General features: G+C 30.5%; 1 pseudogene; it reads right to left on the minus strand.

Annotated features, from left to right (window-relative positions):
• Window positions 1-6,714: 6,714 nt before the first annotated feature.
• Window positions 6,715-6,833, minus strand: LOC112481406 (annotated as a pseudogene).
• Between the last annotated feature and the right edge of the window lie 3,887 nt (window positions 6,834-10,720).

Below are 10,720 nucleotides of genomic sequence, written 5' to 3' on the forward strand. Positions count from 1 at the left end.
CCTTTGAAGGAAATACATTTTCAAAGGTAGAAGGCATTATCATTAATTCACTGGACTCTTTGGGGGAACCAGGGAATACTTGAGAGATAAATGTAACCTTTGATTTTACTGAAAAAGCATTAACTTGTTTAGTTTTGAATAAGTTCTGACAATGCTAATCTGTAAATTTGTGTCTATTATGATATCTGGAATGAGAGAGTGACTTCAAGAGAATCACATACATTCTAGAAAATCAGAAAGATAGATTGGATAAGGAGAAATAAGAAATAAATGAAGGTGAATATTACCTAATTTACTATACTGGAAAGGGTTTTCATACAAATTAGAGAAACTTCTATGATTCTCTGCCTATAGGAAATTCAGGAATTTAGATTAGATACATGATAGAGGTCTTACTACTTTGAGGATGTAAGTCAGATATTGGAGTTCTGTATTAGTTTAATATGATTTCAAATCCACTTATAACAAGCAAAATTGATTTAATGTAAGTATGAACTAAATTGTGTCAGAATGTCATCATTTGACATCCGTTGTCCCTGATTAACAGTCAGCAGCCCAACTTCCGAGGGTCCCCACTGGGGGCTCATTGATAAAAATATGTGGAGAAGAAACTATGGCAAGAGAACATTTAAACTATAAACACTGAGTGTGTGTGAGGATTGAGAGTTTTGGTATGGGTAAGGTGATTCTTCGCTAATTTAAAAACTCTGAAAACTCTTGGGACCTTAGCTTTGGCTTTGGTAAAGTCTACTCTCCTATCTGCAGTGAAAAGCTGCAAGATTGCCCCATAAAGGAAGACAGCCTGCCTGCCAACATTAGCATCATAGTTTCCGTAGCAACAGGAGACTTACTTTTGCTTTGGCAGCTGGAAATCAGCTCTGTTGGTCGCCCTCTCTCCTGAGTGCCTCCTCCTATACAAAGGTACACAACATTCACATTTATCTCAGAGGTTTATTATGACGATTCAGTTTGATAAGACAGTATAAACAAACTGCATTATACATTGAGAGATAAATATATTTAGTTAATAATGTGCATGGATTAATATACTAATAATATAGTAGCTTGCCCTTTCCACAAAATATTGAAAATAACAAAAACTGCCTTGAGGTATGTTGAAATAATGAGAATAAATATTCTAAGTATTACAATTATGTTGTTTAATAACCCATTAAAGTCGAAAAATTTTGTACTTGGAAACTTGTTCATTTTAGAAATGAACAAGTATATATATATATGTATACATACACATATTTGTATATATATTTATATATATATATGTATATATATTTAAAACCACACCTTATATTAAATTAGGACTTTATTCCTTCATCTCCCCTTGCTTGGAACAATAGTGTGATTAATCTGTCATTTTTTTGTTTAGAGCATGTTATTTCTTTACTTGGCTTAAGAGATTTTATCCTGTATGCTATTGCCTTATGAAATTATTATAATTCCCACTAAATAATTTGCTGCCAAAGACAGAATTAGTCACTGAGTATAACTTTTGCTGTCTCCCACAAAACAAAACTAAACAGTTGGTACATTATAAAAGACAAATTCTATTCAAATTCCTTTTAAGTGGCAGTTAAGGATTTGACTATTGTGCTCTTTTTATTTGATTAACTATAATGAATTTTGATTATTCACAAGTTAGGCCATGGTCAGGCCAATGACAAAGTATATGAGAGTAATAGGAAAGATGTGTCTGTGTTAAACCCAGAACTTTTCATGGAATTATATAGGAATTATAGTCTTGCCTCTCTCATTTCTTCACCCCACATAAATGTCTATATCCTTTACCTTTTCTTCCACATTCTCCTGCCCTGACTCTCCTAAATTCTGCTCTTAACTTCATTCTTTACCAACAGCATCAACCTCCTAAAATGAGAGACTTCAAGCCTATACAGTAATATATCTCAAGCCTAATAACAGCCACCTGTATGCTCTGGGACTCATTCCTATTGAAATAGATTGAGGAAGGCATTTATTAATAAGAAAACACCTTCAACTTTATTCATTGCCACGAAATGTAATGTCAGCTTTTTCTACATAATTTGTGAGTTTGCATGCCTTTAAAATTCTAAAAGCTCCTAGTTCTACAACAGACTGAGCCTATAAAAGCCCTAGTACCATTAGATCTCAGTGTGCTACATAATCTCTGGGTTAGATGCATTAAAGATTATGAAAAAAATAAGGAACATAGTAGAATAAACATTAAAGAATAAATTTAATTTTAAATGTATTAAGATTAAGTTGTTATGAGACATCTGTGTAGAGAGTGTTCCATACGTACATATAGGAATGCAGTTAGAGCTCAGGAGACAGAGAAAATGGCAAGAAAAATATAAATCAGAATCATCAGTCTAAAGATTTTGTCTCAGGTAGATTTACATAATTATCTAAAGCTCACATTATATGTTGCTTTTTGAGAGTCCAGTAAATAATATTCCTTTTTCTATTCAAGTTATGAATAAATTGAGAAATAAAATAGCACATTCATCTAATTAAACACCAAGAGATTATTTTTATAACTAGTAAAGCTACATCAAAACATACAGCTTGATTGAAGTGTCAAATGGGTTTGAGTTCTCCCTAATTATACCAAAGTCTACATATGATACCTCATTCAAAAGAAATGCAGAACCTGCAAAAATTATACTTCTATGTTTTCAGTCTATTTAGTTGGAGGAAAAAGAGAAGAATAGACTGAATTCTCAGTGCCCATGTGTATTACTAAATTTCAGAACTATGGACCAATTGTTGTCATCTCTTTTCTCACGATGATAATTAACTCCCTAATATTATGTGGAGGAATGGATGGGGCAACAAGCAAGAAGGAAACCAGAATCTTATGGTAGGCAGTATAGATTTTAGAGCCAGAAATCTCTGTAATTGGTCAGAAAAGTGAAACAATTAATTAAATCCACACCAAAGTCATACAATACTCAAGATTGAAAATTTCCCAAATTCTATGCAGTCATACTGTTCAAGAAGGTCTGTTATTAACTGCAATGAAATCAAATGATATCACGAGAAGTACTAAATTTGGGAAAAAAAAAAGCTATTCTCATAGTCAGGCTATTTATTAAGACATCTCTTGAAGAAAAAATAAATGTATAAAACCACAACTGTCTTACAGGTTAAATTTCCAAAATATTAAATGACAAATAAGTCTGACATAAATCTATCTTGCATTTATCTGTCAAAATCTAAAAAACTGAAATCATCTCAATATTTTTATGCAGATTAGTTTCAGTTGAAGAGATTTTCAAAGCTCATGTAGAGTTAGAGATTTTTCCATGACTTTAGCCTCTCTGTTTCTTAACCTCAAATTTTATTTCTTTTAGAAGCTCACAAATTGAGTTAATTTGGTGTCTAGTCTTTTATTTCACTCACATTAAATAGTTCAAAGAATTGCTAGAACACACAACTTGTTTTTCAGTGTTGGCTCCTTTCAATCATTTAAATTAGTAACTAAATCATTTATTTTAGAAAAAATTACATTTTAAAAACACAGTGCTACAAAACATCTATATTTTAAATTTCTAATTGAAAACTGAATACATTTTTTTTTTTATCTTGGGTTCATCCAACTGAAATTAAAAAGGTCAGCACATTATAATAAGGTTCAGTTTTTTAACCACTTCCCCTACAGCCTCTGGCAAAGCAAATATCCCCAGTTTCTAAAGGTAATAGTTTTACCAAAGATTTTGCCTCATACTGCCAACTGATCTTATTTTAGGTTTTTGTTATGACAGAAACCTGCTTTTAGTTATAATTCATATTAGTTCATCCGTATGTCAAGAACAACATAAAAAAACTGTGATATATTCAGATGGAGATGACTGAAGATTGGATGGAATAATATTTGAGGAATCCGTGTTTGAGATTTTTATTTTATATTTTGAAACTATGTTATTAAAATCTACAAGTTTGTTATTTCTGTATCTTTCTCTTGAATTAAAAGTTTTAATTGGAAAATAATGACTCTATCACTAGTAATGTTTTTATTTTAAAGCCTATTGTACTTATTAAATTACCTATACCAATTTTCCTTTGGTTTGTATCACCATTTTTTTAGTATAATTATTTTTTCTGCATTTTACTGTTTTACTCTGTGTCCTTACAATTAAAGGATATAACCTGGGTTTAGAAATCAGTAGACATGTTTATCTTTCATTTCAAAAATTTACTACATTTATATTGATTGACAAGTTTATGATTTTATTTTATATTTTGTTATTTGTCCAGATCTTCCTATACCTTTTTTTTTTTTTTTTTAAGTAGTAGATCCAAATAACAAACCTCAAGAGAAGCTAATCTTAGCTTTAAACCATAACTAAAAAGGGCAGCATCTGAGGGTTTAAAAAAAATAAAGAAAAAAAGATGGCAGCCTCTGGCTGTTTTTATGAGAGAACTTGCTTACTCTAACAGAGAAGTTATAATGTTCTCCTCTTTAATATAAACAATTTTAGAGAACACCAATATTGTATAAAATTACTTTGTAACTATGACGACATAGGACAAAAGATGATAATAATGTCTGAGTACATACGGAACTGAAAGAACAAATTCAGATATACTACTAGTAAGTTTTTTGTCTTGACCTTTTTGGACTTAGAAAATATATAATAAAATCCTTGTTCCTTTATTGTTCCTTTACCTTTAAAACCAGAATGTTCTTTAGATTTTACACATGTGTTACCAGGGGAAGAGGAGCGGGATATAGGACAGACATTCAAGTGTACAAACTTGCAACATGTAGTAAGTAAGAAATTTAATGTGCAATATAATGATTATAGACAACAATATCATGTTATAATCATCAAATTTCTTGAGACTAGGAGTTAATTATTCCAACCACTAAAAATAAATAATTATGTAATGTGATAAAGGTGTTAATTATTGCAACAATGGCAAATATTACAATATATAAATATATCAAATTAAATGTTGTGCATCTTAAATTTACGCAATGTTATATGTCAAATATATTTCAAATCAAACAAAAGAAAACAAAAAACTCTTTGTGTTTTTTACTCAGTGAATCATTGGTTTTAGATCAAAGCCTCTAGGTGTTGAAACTGTTTTTTGACATTACTTCTTTTACTTTTCCTGTCATGTTTCATATGTGATAAGTGTTAATCTTTCTAATTCTTTTCTTTAATTGGGAATTTATGTTTTTACTCTTCTAATGATTTCTCTAGAAATATGAATATGCATGTGTTTAAAAGTCTAAATTTAATGCATATTTTATCTTACAATTAACATTTTTAAAGATATTCTATTATTATTCAGAATATTAGGGCTAATTTAATTACTCTAGCTCTCTTATTTATATATTTAATAATTAGATATTAGTAACCTTTTTACCCTTGTTTTTTGTTTACTTAGATATTAAACTATAGGTTGAAAGTGACTTTATCTCCAGTAGATAAAAAGATTTTTATTAAGTATTTCTGGCTTCTTGTGTTATTTTTATGAAATCACCTCTTAGTCTAATTGGTATTTCCTTCCAGGTAATTTGTTCCTTCTTTCTGAGGATTTATAGGATTTCCAATTGTCTTAGATGGTCAGCAGATTTACTGATTTTGCTAGTTATTTGTTGTGCTTTCTGAATATGAGGATTGGTCCTATTCACCACTTGAGGAAAATTCTCAGATATTATTTCTTTAAATATTATCTTTCATCCATTCTCTATTTTTGCATTCTTGAATGCCAGTTAGGTATATATTGAAATTTTCACTTTATCCGCTATGGCTCTTATCCTTTTAATATGTCTTTTACTTTTTTCCCCCTCTAATGTTCTATTTTCTACTTAATATATTTTTCTGCAGTGTCTATTTTGTTTTAACATTTTGTTATATTGTTAATTTATCATACTTTATGGTTCTTTCTAAACTTAATCAATTTTGGTAATCATTTATTATTGTGCCAAATTTTCAAACTTCACTGCCAAGGCTGATCCATATTTATGCTTGCTATAATTTTAGAGTGGCTTGACTAGAATAGAACTTTATCTTAATTTCCTACACTGTAACTTGTTTGTGCCGTGTCATGCCCTGTCCTTATGCCTATGCGCCTAACCACACTATTTCCTGTCATTGCAATATTTGACACATTTTATTATTTTTCAAGGAACCCTTTGTGCCATCATAGTCACAAAGTGACTTTATAGTAGTTTTTAATGTCTCTCTTAATCTATCAACAATTATCTTCCCAAGGTCTCAGCAAACAAGATCTGAGCTCACCCATCCCTTCCCTGAGGCATTTCTCCCTTAGTCTTTGAGAATTTCCTTACTGCAAGAGTCTCCTTTCCCTATTGAAAGAATCTTATAATAAAGTTTCTTCTTATCTAAGTCAAATTTGGTTTTAATTTGGTATCTCTTTGTATCTTAATAGATAAAATATAAATATAATTTGTATTCCACCTCTGATTTTCTTCCAATATTTTTTAGTCTGATTTTACAGAGCCTTCTCTTCCCTACTGAAAGGGGCATCAGTAATGATAGATATTTTTCCTTAGGCATTTAGTAATTTTTAATAGCAAGTATTATTTTGCTTGTAACATCAGTTTTAAAAATAATTTGACACTTTTCTTTTTCAATAAAAGTGAATTATGTTGAAGGGTTTGATTGGGGCTTGCGTCTGCCTGTTCCCTGTGTGACCCAGCAATCTAAAACTTTAACTTTTTTTTTTTTTTTTTTTTTATGCCTACTGCACCTGGTCTTCCTAGGTAGTCTCCCATCCAAGTATTAACCAGGCCCGACCCCGCTTAGCTTCCAAGATCAGATGGGATCCGGCATGTTCAAGGTGGCATGGCCATAGACAATACTTTAACTTTTTAAATTGGGGTTTTTCAGGTGACACAGGAAGCACAAATTTTGGCTTCCATCTCTTCCATAAATAATGACTTCTGGTTAGGAACCTCAGGAAACCAGTATGTGTTCCCATAAGCTCTGCTCTACACAGAGCAAAATTTCAAACATTCTGGTCTCTTTTTCTGCAGTTCTGTAGGACTTTTTAAAACTCATCTTCCTTTTGAGAATATTGCCCTATGGAGGTACTACAGAGGTCCTATGGAGCTTCTGATGTTAAGTCAGAGTGACCACACGACTCTCCATAATGTTAGGACTTGCTCCTGTCATCCAGGTGGGGCCGAATGGTATCTAGCTTCAAGGCCTTCAAAGACTGGCAACCACCATGTTGTAGGATGTGTTCACGCTGCGATCTGCCTCACTCTACTAGAAGAGCAGATACTTTGCAAAACAAATTTAAAAAATCTATTTTATTATAATATTTAGCCTGTAGTTGGGTAAAGAAGTTGTCTCAATTTTTACATAAATACATATATCCAGAATTTACTGGGATAAAGAAATGATTTCTTTGTAGCTGCCTGATGTCCCACTCTTTTTAAACCAATTACTACTGTTTTACATTTAAATTGGCTGCTAGAATTTCATACAACTAATGATTACAGTTAGTTTTCAGAAAAGGGGGAAATTTTCAAAAATATCTTTAAAATAATAAAGATAAACTTCATACATTTATATCTCTTGCTTTATGTTTTAGTATTCTGTTAAGATACATTAAGATTAAAACTATTTTAAATATATCTGTTGAAAAGAAACTGAAGCATACTACAAGTTTTGAGTTTATATGAGCAAAAATTGATTCAAATCGGGCAGTATACAATCTAATAGATAGAAAAGAGCTCCAAGGAGCTGTACAAAATGAAAAATTTTTATAGGCAGAAGTGAGCAGGAATAAAGAAATTATACTAGTCAAAAAGCAAGTTAATTATTTTAAGGTTATTTTCATTATAGGAAATGACAGAGGTCTATCAGGCAAATGATCTAACAAGTGCTGATCAGGTGATTTCAGGTTGACTAGTTTAAGAGTCCATTTAGGGGAAAGCCAAAACTGTAATTAAGTTGAATCTCAATATGGTGATATGGAGCTTAGTATAAACGACTTCATTTTGGGCTGCTGTCTTGTTTTTTAACATACTTTCTGTAGGAAAAAAACTTTTAGAAAGACTCAAAACCATAAAATTTCTAGAAGAAAACATAGGCAGTCAACTCTCTGATATTGCTAACAGTATTTCTTTTCAGATATATCTTCTTGGGCAAGGAGAAAAAATTAAAACATAAACAAATGGGACTACACCAAACTAAAAAGTTTTTGTACAGCAAAAAAAATCCATCAACGAAACAAAAAGACAACTGATTGAGAGAAGATATTTGCTTATGATACACATCTGATAGAAGGTTAATATCCAAAATACATAAAGAACTCATACAGCTCAACAACAACAAAAAAAACAAACAATCCAGTTAAAAAATGGTCAGAAGCCCTGAACAGATACTTCTTCAATGAGGAAATATGGATGGATAATAGACATATGAAAAGATGCTCAAGGTCACTAATCATCAGAGAAATGTAAATTAAAACCACAGTGAGATATCACCTCATACTGGTCAGAATGGCTACCATCAATAAATCAAAAAACAAGTGTTGGAGAGGATGTGGATAAAAGGGAATTCTCATATACTATTGGTAGGGCTGCAAATTCTCATATACTATTGGTAGGGCTGCAAAACAGACACTATAGAAAACAGTCTGGAGGTTTCTCAAAATATTAAAAATAGATATATGTTTTGACCCAGCAATTGTACTTTTGGGTATTTATCCAAAGAAAACCAAAACAATAATTTGTAAAGATCTATGCACCCCTATGTTCATGGCAGTGCTATTCACAATAGTCAAGATATGGAAGGAAACTAAATGTCCATCAACAGACGAATGGATAAGAAAGTTATAGTTCATATATACATTAGAATATTACTCAACCATTAAAAAAAAATGAAATCCTACCATTTGCAATGACATGGATAGACCTAGAGGTTATTATGCTGAGTGAAAATAGTAAGACAAAGAAAAATAAATACCATATGACTTCATTTACATGCAAAATCTAAGGAACAAAAAGAACAAATTAAAAACAGATTCACAAATATAGAGGATAATCTGGTGATGGCCAGAGGGGCGGGGGGTTGGGGAGCTGAGAGAATAGGGTGAAGGGTTAAAGAAGTACAAATTAGTAGTTGATAGATGGTCATGGGTATAGGGAGCACGGCACAGGGAGTGCAGTTAGCATTAATGTAATGGCTAATGGAGAGCCAGAGGAGAGAAAGAGCAATTAGGGGGATCATTTTATAAACTATGTAATTGTCTAACCAATTTACTATATACTTGAAACTAATAAAATTAAATTTTAAAAAATCACAAGGTGTAAAAAGCAGTGAGCTCAATTTTAGTTATTGCTAATATAGTATAATTTCATTCCTTTGAAGTTAAATTATTAATGCTACTGTATTACATATATAATTATATAGTTTAGATTTGTAAGATTTTCTGCAATGAATCATGTTTTATATTATATATTCTTTTTACAGGCGAGGTTTACATCTATTGAAGTTTTACTAATTTATAAAGATAAATAGAATTATTTAATTATTTCTAAAACTAAGTATAGATATCTATATCTATATGACAGATATAAATGTCATACAAATCTATATACATGTACATACAAAGGCAATGCCTGTAGTTATTGAAAATATAGAAGTGATATTTAACAAAATTCAAGTAATGACACTAGTTTTAACATATTTTAACCAATATCTTAATACCTTTACAATGTTCAGAATCCTCATGAATAATTCATAAACACAGAGTACACTGGACAGATCACTCCCTATTTCCATTTTAACTTCAAGTGTCTAAACAATAAATTGGGGAAAATATACATAATATATATTTTAAACTAAGCCATATTATCTCTATAATGAATATTTCATTCAAATTGACAAAAGAAACTATAATCTTTTATGACAAAAACAAAAAGAAGAGATCACATATTGAGCAAGTATAAGAACAATGCTCAACAGTAATATTAACTGAACTAATGAAAAATATTAAGACAAAATTGAGAAGTCTCACCTATCAAATTTCAGTCTTTTTTAATGAAAATATTGAAGGATAGCCAGGATAGTAAAGGAAACATAGTCACACATTTGAGGAAAGTATATAATTTGCTACAACATTTAAAAAATAAATTACGCAGTTTCTATTTAGAACTATCGATTTTCACACATGCTCACATTATTATAGGTTTATTTAATTAAAAAATATGTTCAGTATAACAAATTTTAAAACTATTTAAACATATATAATATGGTAAAACTTATATAAAACCATACATACATCTTTATTATGAGACATTATTATGTGTCATTAAGCATGCATGATCTTGAGTTACCCATAATAGCCTAGAAAATTCATATAAGATAGTATCAAGTAAATAAATTTAAATAAAGACTATATATGTAATAAGTTTTAATTATAGAATCATCACACACATATACATAGACTCATACAATGAAGTAAACCTATAAGGAAATACAGTGACATATGCCATAAGGCTATTTCTTGGAAAAGTGCTCAAGAATGCTTTTTTATTTTCCATATTTTTTCTAATTTATTATCTAGAAGGTGTTCAAAACATAGCACCAAATAATCTACTAAAATAATTCCCAGTGACATATACAATGATGCTAGCATATCATTTTTCTTTTTTTTTTTTTTTTTTTGCTTCTATGCTTGTAAAATCTAATTATTGAGAAACATACTTAACTCAGGGATGAGGATAGTT

The sequence above is a fragment of the Pteropus alecto genome, unplaced genomic scaffold, assembly GCF_000325575.1.
Source record: "Pteropus alecto unplaced genomic scaffold, ASM32557v1 scaffold72, whole genome shotgun sequence".
NCBI lineage: Eukaryota > Metazoa > Chordata > Mammalia > Chiroptera > Pteropodidae > Pteropus > Pteropus alecto.